Source organism: Myodes glareolus, chromosome 18 (assembly GCF_982192425.1).
Source record: "Myodes glareolus chromosome 18, mMyoGla1.1, whole genome shotgun sequence".
Classification (NCBI taxonomy): Eukaryota; Metazoa; Chordata; class Mammalia; order Rodentia; family Cricetidae; genus Myodes; species Myodes glareolus.
In genome coordinates this window covers 37189060-37209466 of record NC_142043.1, presented here as the reverse complement: position 1 = coordinate 37209466, position 20407 = coordinate 37189060, and positions in this window count along the sequence as shown.

The following is a 20407-nucleotide window of genomic DNA, read 5'->3' as shown; positions in this document are numbered from 1 at the left end:
TCAGCCCTATTATGAGTCATTTAAATGTTTTTACTTGAATGTTGGTCCCACAGTACAGATTAAACTTGGCTGACCCCCGAGTGGCAGTTTGTTTTCACTCCTAGGTACTGCCCCTAAGAATTTCCCAGGACAGATGCTGGGCGGAGGGTCGGGGAGAGTCTAAGTCTGTGGAGCGCAGCACTCGCATCAGAGGGTGAGACTGCCCTTAGATAGCAGTTCCTGGGCATACTTCCAAAATACACAAGGGGAAACCTCCAGAGTGCCTTACTGTCTGCCTCTAGCCAAACTGAGGTCTGGCCCCACCAGAAAAATGTGCTGAGAAAGAGCAACGGTGAAGTGTAAGCCCTTCTAGAGAAACAGGGAGTTGCTCCTGTGAGCAGAGGAGGCTTGAAGTCAGGCTGAGGAGTCCTCTTGGGGATTCATGGAGGGCAAGAGAGACAGGCTGGGGAGAGACTAGGACTGGACCGGGGGAAGCACCAAGGAACATTCTTTTCTGGGAACTCACGTCAAACCAGGGGCTGAGGAGTCCAGTGGATTTCCGGTCCTCCCACCTGAGCCTTTGGGATGTCCTCTGCATCCTCTGGGATGGAAGATTTTGGTCTGTCCTGGACCAGGGCTCATCTTCCGGCTCTTTCATGTCCACATTGATAGTACAGCTTTAGACATACTATCTTGTAGCAGGTTTTTCTATCTGAGAAATGAAGAGATAATTATAGCCTCTCTCCAAAGTGGTTGTGATGATTAGAGATGAAGCATGCAAAAAATAGGGGCATGGATTAAAAATCTAAGCCACCTAGAATTTTATTCATAAGTAGTCTTTTAGAAAATTTTATTTGGTTTCAAAGAAGTGAGGAACAATACCGCTTATTCTCCCAGGGACAGACACAGGGAGCCTCATGGCAGAATTGGATACCTACCTAACCCACTACATCACAACGCTGCACACAGGTGGTCAATGATTTAAAAAGTGTGTTGGACAGATTGGAAACCAGCCATTCGAATGCTCAGAACTCACAGGACCTAGCAGGACTCTGTTAACAAGGGACCACTCACCAAATGTTGCACTGATAACTGTTAGTAAGGAATGTATACCCACATGGGCTTGATCAGAATGTCTGGCTTCACTATGTAAGGCAAGTCACAGAGAGGCCATGGAAGACCTTCTATGAAAAGGAAAGGATTCTCTATGGTACCTCAGATGATGCTGATGAGAGACTCTGGAGGAAGCCAAGAAAACTGACATCTAGACCAGGTTCTGTGGTTGCCTGGTGTGTGGCTAGAATTGCCATTACTTTTGCTGGGGTCCAGGAGGTCGCTCATTGGGCAAATGGACAATGGCCTGTGTGGTCCTGAGACCACGTATACTCTGTATTCTTCAAGTGTAATAAACTATAAAGAACATCTAAGGAACTGACTTTGGTTTTTATTATCAAGCTATAAATACAGTCAGTGAGTAGAAAGGATGAGTGAAATCAGCTGTAGATGATGTTTGCTGTAGACCCAGCAAAAGTATTTGCATGAGAAAATGGTGTCCCTGGGCTAGCGCTTAATCTCTCAAGATCTATAGACTAATTGTTTAGAATCTCACCCACTGCAGTGGCTCCGTGTCACCACCTGAAACCTTCTGATGCACACTGATCATGGCCTCTGACTACCATTCCCCAGCACAAGGGGCCAGAGCCACTCGGAAAAATGACAGGGAAGAACAAGATGGAACCTGATCACCTTGCAGTGCCATAAAGGAAGTACTGAATGAAAGACCCAGGCATGTTCAATGGACTCAAAGGACAGAAGCCATCTGCAAAGGTGGCCACTGACCAAATCTGGGGCAATTTGAGCACCAAAATAAGTCATAACATTAATATATTGTAATCCATTAAAATAGCATGAATCCATACATCCATGTCTGTGCACATTCAGACCCTGATGAGTAGGCAGTTATGTGGTCTGTCACTTCTTGCTCAGCATGAGGAAGGCGAGACATTGAACCCACACCTATTTCTAACTGGTAAATAAAATAACTGCTCAGCCTCAGGAGGATTTGTCACCTATGAGGGAAGAGCATTAAATTTTAGACTTAATGTCTATTCATACCCATGTGTGGCATGAATTTTAATTAGTATTATTAGTAAAAAACCCAGAGTCAGATATAGGGGTTAATGCTGAAGATCAGAGAAGCAAAGTGGCCAGCCACTGGAGAGTTCTTTTACCTCTACCAATGCTCAGACCGAAGGGCTATCCTGTCCTCAGACAGGATCTCTAGACTCCATCTGTCTCCACTAAACCTTAGACTGCAGCTGTCTCCTGCCTTATGTTCCTCTCTCTGCTCAGCCATATCACCTCCTTAGTCCTGGGATTAATGGCAAGCAATCCCAAGTGCTAGGGTCACCTTTGTGTGAGCTCTGTTTCTCTTTTAGACAGATTCGATCTTGTGTAGCCCAGGGTGACCTCGAACTAACAGAGATCCCCTCTGCCTCTGTCTCCTGAGTCTTTGGATTAAAGGTGTGTGACACCATTCCCTGACCTCTAGTGGCCTAGCTCTGCACTCTGATCTTCAGGCAAACTTTGTTTGTGAAGACAGAAACAAAAAAATCACTATAGTGTATAATATATATATAAATATAGATATATATATAGTATGTATGTATACTATATATATAGTGTATAGTGTATAGTGTGTATAGTGTCGCATGGCCTGGCATGCTCCCCTGCCCCACTCCCCGGCTCTCTCAATTTCAGATCACATAGGGATAAGGAGATGTCCAAACCCTTCCATCACCGTGTGGAGTACACGGCACACAGTCGTACTGCTCTTCTTGTCAACAGAGTGGATCTACTAGCACGTGAATGAACACAACAAAAGTGCTGTATGTGCGCACATGCTCTTCCTGTAACTGAATGCTGTGCTCCTTGAGCCAGACATGCATCCTCAGAACCCTCTTACCATGCATGAATTTCTTACCCAGGTGGTGCTTCCCTGCTTTCAGTGTTGGTTGGTTACATTCTTGTGAAACCTTGTCTTGCAGCATAGCCTGACTACCCAGTGAACATGAAACATACATAAACATATGGGGAAATGGGAAGTCCTTTTTTCATGGCAGAATGTCAACAAATATGGGTTGTGGAGTTAAGGAATGATAGGGTTTGTGGTGGCTGATCTTGAGAGCATCTGGAGGGAACTAAAACCCAAGCAGCTGGGTACTCCTGAGAGAAATTTTCTTAATTAGGTTATTTGAAGCAGAAAGACCTATGATTTTCTCCCCTCTAATAGAATATGGTCAAAACAATTGGAGGTCAACGGCTACATACACATCACTGTGACTCTCGTATAACATGTGTCAATGGTAACATCTTGTTGGAGTCTCTCTCTCTCCCTTGCTGGTTTTGAAAAGTCAAGTTACCATGTGTGGGTTGCCTACATTGAAAGGGACTGATGGTGACCTCCAGTTACTGAAGGCAGCCTCCAGTATATAGCCTGCAAGAAATTGAAGTCCACTACCTTATGGTTTAAGGACTGAACTCTATTCAGGAAGATGACTTTCTCCCCAGTCAAGCTTGAGATGAGACCTTGACCCTAGCTGACAGCTTGACTCCAGCCTTGGGCAGTCCTGTGTGGAGAACTCAGCTAGGCACTCCAGACTCCTCACACTGCACATGCTCCAGGATAGCAGATAAGTCTTCTGAGCTGTTGGATCTGTAGTGATCTCTCACAGCACACACGGAGTTGCATATGTGTGTCTTGTACAGTGATATCCTTGTCCATGAGAATGTCTTCTTGCACATAGGGAATTGTTATACCTCCATTTTTCTCTATAGAGAACAAAAAACAAAAACAAACTATGCAATATGCTTAAAGAGATAGAAAGTCTATATGACAAGTTTTTAATAGTTTAAGAGTCTAGATAAAGATTATATAAGAGCAATTACTCTGATGTGCTGAGAACAAAGTCTTGCCTGATTATGTGACCTTCTACTGTCCTGAATGTCATTACTTCCCTTGAATTACCTATGTCCCCATGATTGTAAAAATACCAAAAGATGAAGAAGTCACACCTCTGCCTTCCAGTGTCTCCCCAAGAATGAGTCTTAAGCTTAACATCAGGATAGTCACACTTTTGTTTGTAAAATTCTTGTGTGTGCTGTTTCTCTTGATTTGGGGGAAAGGGACAATATAAATTTTGACATAGTATGTCCTATCCTTCCTTGGAATCCAGAGGTAAGTTAATCTTTTTTATTTCTACTCAGTTTTTTTTTAAAATTTGGAATGTGCACTTGCCTGCCTATGCCCATGATTCATTTGTACTAATGTGTAGTGGGTTAAGAAGTCAGGTGTGACATTCTGGTAGGCTAGAGCATCCCATTTGTTGTTTGTTGTTTGTAGCATTTTCAAGAGAAGCACTCATTCATTGTTTCAAAATGCATGATTCATATAAAAAGCCAGTTAGGTTTTAGAGCATCAAGGCTACTGGAAGTTACTGGAAGTGATGGCCTGTAATTATGGTGAAGCTTTGGACAACCTATTAGCATATATCCCCCAAAGATTGTCATCCAAAAGACTTGCTTTGGATAGTACCCAAGCCCTAACCAGGGTATTATGCAAATTTTGCCTTGAGGACTGCGGAGTTGTTCTAATATTAAAATCATATTGACAGAATGATGGTTTTGGTTAAACAGCTGAGATGCCACAGTCCACAGACAAAGCCCTTTGTTGATGGAGTAGAGTCTGCAGAAACTAGAAACCAGCAGGAAGTTTCCTGATAGCCGCAGAGAAGTATAAGGCACACCTCTGCCACTTACAGAGGACTTAGAGTAACTTCACCAAAGGTGACATCTTGGGAAGGGAAGGTCCAGATAGCCAAGTGGTTCGGATTTGACATGAATGAGGTGATCTGTGCCTTGGTGTATGTGTCTGTTCTTTCCTACAAGGGGAGAGGTTTTCAGAATCTGTGCTGTCTCTGTCATGCAGAGCCTGCCAGAACCTTCTCCTAGTCCTGTTCTATGTTCTGTACTATGCTAAACCTCATTGTATTTCAGGATGTTGGACCTCTGAGAAGTAGCTATTGGTCTTTTAATCCATGGGCAAGACAATAGTTGGCAGTGTTTCTACCACAGAAATGATTCTTTTATTCCAATGTGCTCATTTCCTGATAACAGCTTAGAAGGCAGTTCCTCTCTGTCCCTGAACAGATGATGGCATTGTGGTACTTCTACAGGAATTGCCAGCAGCATCCGTCCTCTGATGGGATTGGACCCTCTGAGAGAAGCCTAAGGTTTGGGGTGTTGCATTTTCAGTCCTGGGTGAAACAGATGAACGGTGTAATCTCTGTGTTTCCTAAAAGAGAGACACTGTAATCTTGCATTTAAACTAGAAAGTGTCCCCACCTCATTGAAATTCAGGCCCGAGCTCTGCATGCTCCGACGGACCAATACATCCGGGATCTCTTTCTGGAATTCTAGATGCGGTGATCTCTGGAGAGGTTTTCTATCTGTTTCCTTATGATACTAAGCTGTTAGTGAGGCTTCATTACAGCTCCCATTTTATGCTAAGCTGTGGGTATCCCCCCCTCTTTGCTGGATATCAAAAATTCAGTAGGGCTGGTATAAAAATAGGATTGGCTTCTACATCAGACTGACTTTCTTGACAGCATATTTTGGAGGAGGTTTATAATGATTCCCAAACTGTTTTCACGCTAAGTTTGTCCTGAATATTGGCTCTGGTTGTTGATGATAATGCTGTCTTTTATCAGATGTGGTGTGTGTGTGTGTGTGTGTGTGTGTGTGTGTGTGTGTGTGTATGAATGTGCATGTGTGTGCTTGTTCAAAGAGACATGTGTTGGGGTCCTGCTGGCGGTGTTTACTCCTGGAGGCAGAAAGCACGGTCACCTATCAGCTCAGTGGCCCTGAACTCATAGCAGATCTACACTCTCTGAATGCTCAGTTTTTGACTTGTTATTATAAAAACAAAGCAAGCAAGAAAACAAAAACCAAGCAAATTAGCAAACAAAACATAGCTACTCCTATGGCCTCCTAGTCCTCTGGGGAAAATATTTAGTGGCCATGTGTGTTAACCAGAGTGAGACTTCCTGGGCCCACATGGGGAAGAGAGCTGAGCTTCCTGACTGATTTTCCTGTCTCCTTTAGGGCTGGGCTTCAGCTCACTAGCACTGTGCTTCTGGTGGGATCCTGGCATGCCATGCTGGTGAGGATGCAGCTGAGGACAGCGCCCGTGGAACAGGAGGATGGGCTGGGCATATGACAGACACACAAGTGACAGACAGGATGTTCTAGGGCTAGGCACAGCACTGAAGCCCTGTGCCATCATTTCTAAAGTTAATCTTTAATTTTTACTCCCATCTGCAGGAGCCCGACTACTCCCGGCCTGGTGTCCACAGGCTGGTAACATAATCCACAGGGACAGTTATACCATTGTAATGGGTTTAGTCATTCTCTGCTCAGCATCCTCTTTTCCAAAGTACTCACCAGACAAATAAAGGGAAAGATCAGTATCTTTTATACCGTAATTAAAGTATCACTTTTGCCGACGAAGCTGGATCATTCCCCCAAAGCGTTGCTTACAACAGTAGTGATAAACACCCTTGTTTGCTGGAACGCCCAAATGTTAGCTCCAGCACCTCTCCGCAGTTGTTCATTTGCTCTGCTCGTTTGGAATAAACAGGCTTATCTCTCTTGTCATACAACACTGTCTTTAATTTAATGGAGATGTTATTAAGATAAAAATCTCTATTCAATCCCATATTGTACCATATTAACACACACAATTAGTAATGCTTTCTCGGTTATGAAGAGAGATGATGGTTGCGTTTAAGCTAAATTACCTTTTATCATGGCAGCACATGAAGAAACCTACAAATATTTACCCAAGTGTATGTTAATTCTTATTTAATTCTAACGCTGCTTTTATCAATCAAATTAACCAATGGATTTTATTAAAGGGAATGTTATTATAGAGCAGACCTCCCCAAACTGGATTCCATCTGCTTTTATTTATGTAACTTTGATGGTTTCATTTTCTCTTTCATTTCATTTCTAATTAAGAAGAACACGTGGAAAATTGAACAGTTGGGCCTAATTTTGGCAGTATTTAGAATAATTAGAACTCTGTTCTTGTTAATATAAAGATTGTCAGTGTTGGAGCTATGGGGCCCGCGTTGTGCTTTTGAGCTCCGCTTCACGTGGCATCTTGCAGAGACACTCAGCAACCCAAAGTGATGGTGAAGGGGTGATGGCCCCACGCTTCCCACTCCCAAAGATGAGGTGCAACAACTCCACATACCACCGTCAGCACCTCCAAAACCAGTTTAGCTTAGTGAATTTACATTTAGGGAAGCTGAACAACTTTTTTGTTGATTTGTGTTTTCAAGACAGGGTTTTTTGTGTAACCTTGGCTGTACTGGAACTAACTAGACCAGGCTGGCCTTGAACTCACAGAGACCCCCTTGCCTCTGCCTCCCGAGTGCTGAGATTAAAGGTGTGTGCTACTACCACCCAACTGCCAAGCAACTTTGTTTTGTTTGTTTTGTTTTGTTTTTCAAGACAGGGTTTCTCTGTAGCTTTGGAGACTGTCCTGGAATTAGCTCTTGTAGACCAGGCTAGCCTCAAACTCATAGAGATCCGCCTGCCTTTGCCTCCTGAAGCAACTTTTTAATGTTTAATTAAGTGTGCATGTGAGTGCAGCGCCCATGGAGACCAAAGAGAATACAGGAGCCCCTGGGGCTGGTGGTACAGGCAGTTGTGAACCACAAGCTAGGGTGCTCCAGGCCTTTGCAAGAGCAGTACACATTCTTTTTTTTTTTTTAATGCATATGAGAGTTTTATCTGCATATGTGGTTGTGCCCCATATGCATGCCAGGGTGCTTGTAGAGGCCAGAAGAGAATGTTAGATCTCCTGGGACTGGAGTTACAACAGTTGTGAGCCATCATGTGGCTGCTGGGAATTGAGCCCAGGTCCTCTGGAAGAGCAACCAGTGCTTTTAACCACTGAGCCATCTCTCTAGCCCCTGAGTACAGATTTTAAAATACCACTTGCAGTCTGAAGGGACAGAAGATAAAAGCAGGAACAATCTTCAGTGCCGGATCACTCTCTCCAGGAATTTTCTGGAATGGATGCTTTTAATTATTTTCTGTAAATGAGAAAGACTGAATTCAAGAAAACTTCTTGTATTAAGGAGTTTCTAGACTTTCTTGGTCTAAGACCTTCTGAATCTCCACTTCCTTGACCTTGATCCAGATAAATTCCACACACAGTAACAGTGTCTGTGGGAACTGGTATAGCATTGGGTCACTGGGAGTGTTAGAATTTGACATATGCTAAGGTTTTTTTTTTTTTCTTGAGTTCTGGAAACTTGCAGCGAGACAGAAGCTATTCTCACATTTTATTACTCGTAGAAAGGAAGCTAGAGCAACTTGAGAGATGTTTCCAAGTGCAGTCAGCAGGCAGGTGGCCCCTGGGATTCTCAGCAATAGTAGTGGTGGAGCGGGTGTCCCTGCAGGCATTCAAGTGTGGCCCGTGACTCCATCTGTCTTGGGCACTTCCGCACATAGCTCTAACGACAGTCAAGACAATGCAGTGAGCTAGGCAAGCCCTTCGAATCAGCCCTGTCTTGCCAGATGGGACACTGATCGTCACATCCTTATAAAGACCCGGATTCATACCCCAACAGAAGAGGGCAATACAGTGCAAGATTTCATAACCCTGCTCAGAACATACATTTAAAAACTTGCCAATTACTTCTTTCTGGGTTTTTCATTGACCATTTTCCAGTTGCAGTTGACCACAGGGTGGCTGGAACCTTTGCAGGCAAAACTGTACACAAGCAAGAACTACTGGAGTGTTGCAAACACAGCGCAATGACGACTATCATGCCTGCTCTCCAGACTGCAATTTGAGTTATTTGTTTTTATTCTTTCCAAGCAAAACACCTCTGAATATATTGGTGAGAAACAGATGAGAAAACTTCTGTGGCTGGAAAGAAATGATCTCCTGCTCTGGAAACGCCGATGGAGCCATCTCCGAAAGTGGACACTTTCTATTCAGGGCACCAGACATTTATAATTTTACAAACTTCAAATCAGCTAGGATTGTCTTTTATCAAAGTGGAAACTAATCATTTGGATTTGGTCCATATGGACCAATAGTACAGGTGAACCTTGCTTGTAACAGAGGTGACATTTACTTCCACTGAGCAGGGGCAGCCACCCGAGAGCGGGCCAGTTGTGTAAAACTTTAAGACCATTCTGAAGCCATGTCTGACAATTCTGAGCCCTCTCAGCCTCCATGGCTTAGTGCTTCCCCTCCTCCCCTGAGAACCAAGGACCTAACAGCTACACATGCACGTCTGTTCTCCAGAAATTGGAGAACATTCTGAAGCCATGTCTGACAATTCTGAGCCCTCTCAGCCTCCGTGGCTTAGTGCTTCCCCTCCTCCCCTGAGAACCAAGGACCTAACAGCTACACATGCACGTCTGTTCTCCAGAAAACATCTTTAAGATGTTGACTCAGTTCCTGAACAATTACCCCATACACGGATGCTTTTACTCAGTCCCTGAGAAACAGGGTCAAAATGACCTCTTACCTCAACTGATCTGGCAACATCTCTCCAGCCAATTATTGGGAATTGAATAAGCCAATCATAATAGTCAAAGAACAATCCCCCCCCCCCTTGCTTCTGTGGCCTTCTCCTTTAAAAGCAGCCTGTACCAGCTATTCGAGGTCTTTCGGCTTCCCGAATGCTGGAAGACCCTGTCATGACAGAATTAATAAAATCCTCATGCTTTTACATCAGCTGTGGTATGAGGGGTGGTTTCTGGGGGCAAATTGTCCTCCGTGTTTGGACTCTAGGGTCCAACAGTTGTACTGTGTTTGTGCTTTTGTAGCCGTTCCAAATGACAATATAATGTCACCAAAGTCTTTAACCTCTATCCCTTTAACCAGCACTGCACAGTTATGGACAATTCATAAAATGCAGAGTCTGGTAACTTATGGCAGAAAGCACATGTTCAGGGGAGATCCCAGCACTGTGCAATGGCATGTAACATCAACCTCCTCAGAGATCTAAATCAGCTTATCAGTAGTAAACATATTAATTTGACCCTGAGGGAGAAAAGGCGAGAGCAAATCAGCTAGAGCGAGCCATTTATACCCTTCATTTCTGTGGATGAATTCTCCATTTATTTCTGTCATGCAATCAGTCACGTGCCAAATAGCTCCAAAAATCTCATTTTCTGTCTCTATAGCATATAGGCCACCTTCCCTTGATATGCCCTGTTTTTAGGAAGTAGAGATGGCTTGAAATTGCAACTCAAATACGAAGGGGAAAAAACGCCAGATCTTCTGACAATTAGCAAATGCAACCAGCTTATTTGCAATCAACATATACTTAATGCCTTATTACCCTAATGGAAGTTATTGTAGGTGATGATAAAATTGGCATTATTAAGTGATGAAAACCTTTTACCTTCCGTTTGGCTCCCCCTGCCCCCGCCCCATCTCTAATCTACCTAAATTCAGTCCTAATGAGAGAAACTAGCTGGAACTGCTTAAAGCACTTAGGCCAATCAAGAAAATACCCACAGGAGCACAGACGCTGGCCTCCAACTTCAGGCGCTGGAGGCAGAAGGACAGTGGGGAAAGCTCGAAGCATATTGCAAGTGTGCACAGAGTGTTTGCCCAGGAGTACACTTCTATTTGTGCCCAATCAGCTGTTTTGCTCTTGACCTGTGACCACCAGACCTTGTGTCGGAGAAAGAGCAGAGATGAAATTATCTGGCAGACAGAAAGGAAGTAAACCTTGTGCATCGGTTAAATGAGGAAGTCCTTGGGGACACGTGAAAGGGCGGCTGGACCTGGGTACCAGGAACAAGTAACAGCTACCATTGTCCTTTCTGTACATACTGGAGACGACAAACTCTGGTCCTGTGCACATAGGTGGTTCTTTAGCAACACACATCAGTAAACTTAAGGGGAAATGTATATGTATGGATGCCTGGGTAAGTCAGAACCAACCCTGGCTTGTCTGCTGAAATCTCTGACGACATCTTGGTGCCTGGTGGCGGTGAGGTTGGTGGTGGTGAGGTTGGCGGGGCAGACATGAATGTGCTCTAAAGAGTAAAATGCACAGCAAGCTGCTGGAGATGGAGACAGGGCAAGCCTTGGGCCGGGGTCATGATGTTCTCTAAGGACAGAGCATTGTGCCTATAATAATCACGTTTCTTCCCAGACTGTTAGCTTGCAATCGGTGGTGCCTTTGCTCAGTTATCTCTTTATCCTTCTCGGGACTGAGCTGGAAGGAATGCAGCAATCGCTGACTTCTCTCGCTAGGGTTTGCAGAGAGGAGTCCCTGAGTCATTGATTCTAGCCCTTCTCATATTTCCAGCGTCCCTCTGCTGGGGTCCCTCTGTCGTTCATGAGTCTAGAGTTTGAAAATCCTGGGTCGTTTCGATTCTGACTTTTCTGCTCCCCCAGTTTATTAGTAAGCAAATTTTGTTCTTTCTGACCGCAGTGTCCTTCCCAGCCCCTCCTACCTACCTACTCCTGGCCCTCTCACCTGCCGGCAGCCTGCTGCCACAACGAAACTAATGGTGCAGTGTCGGGTCCAGATCCCACTAGAATGTCTACAACCACTGAGTCTCACAGGCATTTGTCGATGTCCCCCGACTCATGAATGCAGGGCTGGTGTCTCAGCAGCCACCAGATACTTTGCTTTGTCCAGTTCAAAGTCAACTCAATTTTTTCCTTCTCTGAATACCTGGCATTTTCAAACATATTGTTTGAGACTCAGGGCATTTTGATGTATATTTTTTTAATGTATGTTTTATTCTTATTTGGTTTTGGAGAAGGCAAAATCATTAACTGACAACTATCGGAAAGATCCTGAGGAGGGATGTGCCACCGTCCGGAGCCAAACATGATACACCAGGAATGTTAGAAGGCAGAGAAACAGGAAGCCCTGAGTCAGGGTGTTGTTTTGTTTGTTTGTTTTTTGAGACAGGGTTTCTCTGTGCAACCTTAGCTGTCCTTGAACTCACACTGTAGACCCGGCTGGCCTCCAGCTCACAGAGATCCCTTTTGCCTCTGCCTTCTAAGTGCTGGGAATAAAGGTGTGCACCACCACTGCCCTGCTGAGTCGGAGGGTTTTGTTGTTGTTTTGTCGAGTTCAGTCTTTTATTAAGCCTGAATCCCCTCAGACAGCCACCTTCTATGTGTGCATTCTGAGCACTGGGGAGGGGGGCAAGATCTGGTGACCAGACAGGCGTAAGTGAGGATTTTTATCCTTTAAAGGGACATGGTGAATGTATGTGCATTTGTGGAGATGCTGGGAATGAGGGTCTAGCACTAGCACATGGGTGCTCGCTTCTTAGGAGCCGCTGAGGAAAGTGAAGGCGTGATCAAGGCCCCATATCTTTAGGGTCCCTCCTTTGGCTCCCCTCCGCAGACTATGGTCCTTCCTTGCAGGAGGTCAGAGACCCTTCCTAGTGCTAGGAATTCCTACTTCTGGCTGCTGTATATACACTCTGAATCTTGAGACTCACTTAAAGCTGGAACCCTAGCCCCTAAAAGGCAGGGTTGTGGCTCTGACACAGAGCTGGTACAGCTGAGTACGCACATGTGGGGGAGGTCACTAGGATGGGCTGAGCACTGGAAAGGCTAAGAATTGCCTGTCTTCTTTGTCCTGGGTACCATTTTTGAGGATGTGGGTGAACTCTGTGCAGCTGAACTTGCCATTCTTATCAATAGATGCCTCATAGGACACTTTGTCCAGCCCCTCATCTGGGAAGCTGTTGCCCATGGCACCTAATGGCTCTTTTAGGATGAATGAAACCTGAGGCCTCCTCACCAAATCAGGTGAAGGTGTTCTGGATGTGTGCGCTGTTCAGCTTTTCCATAAGCAGAGTGAGAAATGGTGGAGATGATAGGCCATAGTGCCTCGTTGACCATGCTCTACAGGTACCCATCCATTGGGCTCTTCCCCAGAGAGCACAGCGTGTCATTCAGGTTCTCCTTGCCAATGATGCTGCCACAGTTCCGGTCAATCATGTTAAAAGCCTCCTTAAACTTCTGGATCCTGGACTGGTCAAACTTTGGGACGACACTGGATATAGCCCACTTAGGTCACTTTTTTTGGTGTCCTTGCCTTTAGTTGACTTGCTGGACATCTTGGTTTCAAGTGGATGGGGCTTCCCTGGTGCCAAGAAGATGCTGGAGGGTATGGGGGGCGGCTGACAGCTGTGACTCTGGAGCCAGGGGTTTATTATGGTGGTTTCTTCAGCGAGGAATGGGTGAGGCAAGATAAATGGGTTTAGCGTTGACCAGTTTGAGCAATTTCAGTGAATAGAGGTTCTTGTTAGTTGTCTGACTTGTGGTTCTGGGATGAAGGGGCCATGGTGTACAATATAAGAACTTGACCAAGGAAGCAGTTGGGGATATGTCGGTCCCTATAAGTTTGGCCTGGCCCCAACATGTAAAAGTATCGGGAAACAGAGGGGACGAGGGAAAACCATGATGAATACAATGGTATAAGAAAACAAAAACAAAGACTTAAGCTGTCCGGTAGTAATTAAACCAGCGAATCTTATGCTTTTGTCTCCTACCCTGAGACCTAGTCTAATATGACCCCCTCCTCCCAGTACCAGATTTCATCTTGATATGCTAGGAAACACTCAGTGCTGATGAGAAATTGAACAGACTTTCGTGTCTGATCTCTGGAGAAACGCAGTTCCTCACAGTGGGATGTGCCCCACACTTCCATCTCTGTTGGTGGTCACCAGGGCCTGAAAGCTGCTGTGGCCCATTTCCTTTACAATTGGCTATTAAGATTCAAACCAGCCACCCGATCAGCTGGTCATTGCCATTTGCCAATTCATAACGCTTAAAATAGTCTCAAAAACTATTTTGTTAATTTTTAATAGGCTTTTTCTGTGTGACTGGATGCCGTATCCTGAACACAGCCACTATGCCTAGCCCCGGATTTAAGAACTTGGTCAAGCCCCCGAAGGCAGTTTTCCACGCCATAGATCTTTATTCCCGTTTTAGGATGACATAAATTCTGCCTGGTTACCCGCATCTCTATTCTGTTCACACTTAGTCATTAGTCAGGTTTATTAAAGATGGTGTCTTCTTCAACACACCATTACAGGCAAATGTGGTTTGCTTTCTGAATTCATATGGGGAATATTTTAGAGAACAATCTCACCTCTGTTTTCAGAAAAATACAAGGAAAAGATGAAGATTGCCATTTCTTATAAATTCCTAAATAGCTTTCTTTAACAGAGAAACATCTTATTTAGTTTTTTAACCTATTAGCAATTGCATTTTAGTAGATTTTAAGATTAAAAATTTAGTACACATAATTTTAAACTCATAAAATCAGTTTCATTGAAATGTCATATATATTATATGTCAGATTCATGTATACAAATATCAGCATAGATATGTATGTGTATGAATACATGTAGACACACGCATGTATATAAACATGCAATATATGCACATACAGATATAGACATTTATCTTACATTTATATATATTTGCATATATCTGATATTAAAAATAAAATGGATGCACATGCCTTTAATTCCAGGACTTGGGAGGCTGAGATAGGTGGATGTCTGTGAGTTCAAGGCCAGCCTGGTCTAAAAAGTGAGTTCTAAGATAACCAGTGCTGTTACACAGAGAAACCCTGTCCCAAAAAACCACACACATACACACAAAAGATATAGATGAAAATATGAAAATCTTTAATGACTAAACTTCCTTCTGGAATTTTCTTCTGTGTTAATAAAATCTGTCATTCAGTATGATGGTGTTTTAAACACTCTGTAGATTCTCATATGCAAGATTAGGGACATCGAACTTAGACTAAGCTGGTTGCACATAAAGCCCAAAACACGTAGGATCAGCTAATGCCCAATTTACTTGTTACTGAGGGTGCTCACTGTCGACTAGAGCTTGCCCGTGTGAATGCCAGCAATGACTGTGGGCACTGCAGTAAATATTTTACGGCTTCTCATTTAGTCCTCCGACGGCCTCTGTTAGACATGCGCACTGAGCAGGGGCTCGATGAGCCTGCGCATCTTGCTGAGTTGTCCAACTCCAGAGCCCAGTGTGCCGACTCTGTCTGTGACCCAGCAGCTCGCCAGTGGATGCCACCAACACCACACTCAGTTACAGGGACTCGGAGCTCTGGCCACCCTCACGGAGACCACAGGCTCTCTTGGAGCAGGACATGTATGAACTATATACTACCCCCGAACCCCAGTTTTAGCAATGCAAACATTGCAATCACTGCAAGATAAGGTGATTTCCCTCCCCACGAGGGCGGTGCTCAGCTGAGGAACACTTAGATATAAAGCACAGATTTCCACCTGGGGGTTCCAACAGAGACCTGGAAGGCCTGCGCTCAACGCTTGGCTTGCTCTTTGCTTGTTAGAGTAAAGCTGCTTAACCTCTTTGAGTGTCAGCTTTTTCATCTCTCCAAGATGAGGAGGAAATCTGCTTCCTGGAGCGCTTGTGAAAACAAGTAAGAATTCGTGGCAAAAGTGTTTTGTAAACTGTTATCAATACAAACTCAAGCAATTAAGAAAATTTCAGTTGAATTTCAAAACACCTAATGCCCAGATCCAGAAACTCCTAGCTGCCTGCTCTCAGGTATTTGTCCCAGGGCCTCCAGACCTGCTGGGGATGGAATTTCATAGATGCTAGTGGCTCAAGAATAAACAAACATTTCTTTGCACTCAAGGCTCTCTCCACCACACTTCATAAGTCATTAAGACAGAATGCTATTCATAGGCAGGTCCACAATGCGGATATTCATAAGAGAAAATGTTGACACCCCAAACAGAGGCCTGGCTGGGTCCAAGGAAGGGAGAAGGACTGAGACAGGGAACTGGCTCTCCTAAAAGAAGGACTTGACCAAGGGTATTATGGTTTGAATGGTGAAATGCTCCCGTAGGCTCACACGTTTTACTAGTTGGTGCATAGCTGCAGGCAGTATTTTGGAAGACTGTGGAACCTTTAGGAGACAGACTCACACTGAGGTCAGGCATTTGAGGTTTTCTAGCCTGGCCTCACTTCCTTTCAATTCTTTGCTTCCTGATCTGCAGAGATGTGAGTTAGCAGAGCAGCAAGTTCTCACTGCTGCAAAGACAGTGACCACCATGTCTTCCCTACCAGGATAGATGGTATCCCTCAACCATCAACCAAAAGTCTCTTCTCTATCAAGTTGCTTTGGTCAGAGTAATTCTTAAAGCAAGTAATACAGAACATACCGAGAAGTTGGATTATTGTTGTGATTATCCACGTGGTGGTTAGGCCTTCAGGAATAGTTTGTGGGAAGAATGTGGAAGAGTCCTGAGCTGTGAACTGGAGAAACATTAGAGTGTTCTCAACAGAGCTTCCCAAGTGATTCTGGGAGTGATTCTGGCTCAGAGGGTCAAAATGCCATTAGAAAGGAGTGAGGGAAATATTATTCTCATGAAGTTTCAGAAGGGAGTAAGAACTCAGTTGGGCACTAGGCTGGAGGACAACTGTAACCTGAAAGAATCTGGTTACAGTCATCCCGTGTCCAGAAAACTGGGGTGAGGCTGAATTAAAAAGTAACGGACCAATTTGTTTGACAAAGGAAATTTTAAGACCGGATAATTTATTTAGGCCATGGTATGGTTATTGCTTGCTGCATTTATTCAGACTTACAATGATAGAAAGCAGAAAGATGAGTAGAAAGATGGGGGAAAATCATGCACTCTGGTGCAGAAGGGAGTTATGATCTCAATTAAAGTCGGGGATGGAGCAGTAGTGGAAGAAGTGCTGGTAACTGTTTAAAAAGATAGCACTACTAAGGAGAAACCTCGGCCTTGGAAAAATGGCAGTAAGGGGAAGTGCCTTCAAGACCCCACCCACTGACTACTCCAGGAAGTAACACTATAGATGCAATTGAAAATTTTCCATTGAGGACATTTGCATAAAGCAAGCTTCAGGGGCCAGCATTGCAACCAAGAAGATGCTTAGAGGCTGTTGTACCCATGGTCCAAGGGGTCCAGGCTATATCTTGAACTGACAGAAGAACTTGAGTGTCATGCTGGTTTTGCAGGCAATCAGGATGCAAGAGTAAACAGGTAGTTTGTGCTTGCACAAGATTTCTGAAAGCTTAGAAAATAAGTATCAGAATCATATAACCTGATGGAACACCTGAAAGGGCTGTGTAAGAGGTCATAATGCCCAAGACACAGTGGAGACCCCAGAGAAGCCAGGTGTGTGTGAGATCATAATGCCTAAGATGCAAAGAAGACCCTAGCATATCAGAGAAGTCAGGTGTGTGTGAGGTTATAATGCCCAAGATGCAGCGGAGACCCCAGAGAAGTCAGGTCTGTGTGAAGTCAAAATGCCCGAGATGCAGTGGAGACCCCAGCGTATAAGAGAAACCAGGTAGTTGGTATATTTGCCAAGGGAAACAGAAGGTATTGGATGTGGTGTGCTCAGGAGAGAGACCACCTGTGTCAGAGGTAGCATTACTGAAGGGAAAGAGCCACTCAAAGCCTTTGGAGCTCAAATGATGCCACCAAGAGTCCCAGATGTTAGACATCAAGCTACAGGATTTAATATTTTCTCAGATGGCCTTTGGTCTTGCTTAGGGTTTAATATTTCCTTGCTATGCCTCTTCCTCTAGAATGTGAAGTGTTTATTCTGAACTATCGAATGTTGGAAGTATGCAATTTAAGGTTAGGTTTTTGTTGTTGTTGTTGTTGTTGTTGTTGTTATAAGGGCTCACAGTTGAGAGTTTGCCTTGAGCCTCGGAACAGATTTTGGAATTTGAACACTATTGGACTAAAAGCAATTTGCATCATGAGTTTGCCAGGAGCCTAGGGGACCAGGAGTAGAATGTTACAATTTGAGTGTGAAGTGCTCCAGTTCCCAGCTTGTAGCCCTGTTTCAGGAGGAGGTGGAGTGGAAGGCTTCTTGGGTGAGTTTATAGCCTGTCCCCATGTGGCGTGTGCTTTATGATCTGCAGACAAGTGATCATGCAGGTGATACATGCTCCTACTGCCATGGAGTCCCCCACATCTTATTTTCCCCTGCACAGTGGACTCTCCTTACACCATGGGCCAAAATAAAACTCTCCTTCTTAAGTTGCTATTTTTGTTTTTGTTTTGTTTTTCAAGACAGAGTTTTACTGTGTGGCCCTGGCTGTCCTAGAACTCACCACTCTGTGGACCAGGCTGTCCTCGAACTCAGAGACCCACCTGCCTCTGCCTCACGAGTGCTGCTATGCCCTGCTAAAATCTTCATTCTTGAAAGCATGTACCGTTGTGCTCCTGAGATATGATGATATTTTATTGACGATTCCCTTTCACTGTGGCTATTGAATGTATAATCTGCCCTACTAGAGGGTGGCAGCAAGTCTGACTATTGACAGGGAGGGGGAAGATGTATTTTTGGAGACACATTTGGCAAAACTCATCAGCTTCTTATAAGAACGGAATGAATTTTCCTCTATTTTTAGCTACACATAAACCCTTTTAATGGGTTTGAGCTCAAAACTCCATATTTGTCGTGGTCTAACATTTTAACCACAGGAGGATTTGAAGAAACAGCTTGCTTATCTAATTCTACGCATTCAAGGATCCGCAGAAGGACAGGACTTTACTACAAGACCCTGGTGTTGTGGCGACCCAAGAACTGGGAACCTCGGGCTGTCCACAGATAGAAAGGAAAGGAGTCAACTCTGTTCTCTTTGAAGCAGGCCCCAGGGGATAAAACATCCACTGCTTTTATTTATTTGGAATATGTAGGAGGACATGATTTAAGTTCTGACTGTTATAGAGCCGTGTGTGTGTGTGTGTGTGTGTGTGTGTGTGTGTGTGTCTTAAAATGAAAAAAAAAGGAAAGGATTCCTTGCAGGATTAAGGTCATTGTCAAGCGCAAAGCATTTGAGGCTTTAATCCTTTTAAAATCTTAACACAGAGAGAAAGAAAGAACACTTGTCCTAACCTATAAACATGGCTAGGGTTATGTAGAGCTAGAGAGGAGGACCCAACACAGGCAATCAGAGAGATGAGAAAATGATCAAGTTTAGCAAGGGCAATCAGGGTCATGACCAAAGCTAAAATCATACAAGGCTACACCACATCCCCATCCTGGCAGCAGCACTAGAGGCTAGAAGAGCAAACACCAAAGGACGATGTTCTTGATGTCAGAAGGAAAGGGCTCCAAAGGACAACATGGGGGTAGAATCAGAATAATGTAAGCTATCTGAAAGGACATTATGTCTAGGAGCTGAGGGAACTGGAGATGGAGAGGGAAGACCTGGGGACCAATGGAACCCACTTGAAGTTTGCTGGGGCTGTAGAGCCCTTTTCATGCCCTCTTACTTCAGGGCAACTAACTTGGATGAAGGAAAAGCATCCCGGCTCAGGCTGCATTAATCTGGAGGTCTCCCCATCTTTGTTCCACCTTAACTGAAGGAGCAGAGTCTAGATCACCTTGGATCTAGGTGATGCTGCCAACTCTATGAAGTGTACCTGTCATATCTCCATGAACTGACTTTGGTAGAAAGGCCAGTGCTCCCTGAACTACTGATGAAAACCTCAGCTTGTCCTTTCCAACTCTCTGTACACCTCTGTCCAAACTAGGTGATACCTCTACGTGCCTGGCAAACAACCAGAAGGTGAAAGAATGGGATGTGTTCTCGCTGTCTTTCTAAAGCACCTGGGCACACCAAAATATTATCCTCTCCCCACCTCCCTACCCACCCGATTTTATTTTCTTTCTCTGTCTTTTAAAAACAGATAAACAAACATGGCAAGAAACACCTGCAAAAACACAAATCAAAATGAACAGAAGGCCAATAAGATAGAAAAATGCCTCACAAACAAGCAAAATGTGACAAAATCGTCTTACAAAAACGCCATTTTGTTTGTTTTGTGTTGGCTGTCTTGGGGCCTGCTGGACTTGGATATCCTCACTGAGACTCTGTTGGAGAATGCTGGTTGTTCTTTTGAAGTGGGTATCAATTACAGATAGCTTCTTGGTTAACAGTAGGAGCCTGTGTCCAGCATTGGGACCGGTGCATTGGGACTGGTCTGACTTGAACCTATGCAGGCTCTGTGCATGCTGCTGTAGTCTCTGTGAGTACTTCTGGGTTTCCTTCCTGTGTGTCTGGAAGACACTGTGTCGTTGGAGTCATCCATCACTCTAGGCTCGTACAATCTTCCTGCCTCCTCTTCCGCATAGCTCCCTGGGTCTTGAGGGGAGGACTGTGATGAATTCATCTCATTTAGGATTGAGTGCTCTAAACTGAGTACTCTCAAATAGAATTGAAAGTTCTCTCTCTCTCTCTCTCTCTCTCTCTCTGTGTGTGTGTGTGTGTGTGCATGTGCATTGTCTATTTGTGGG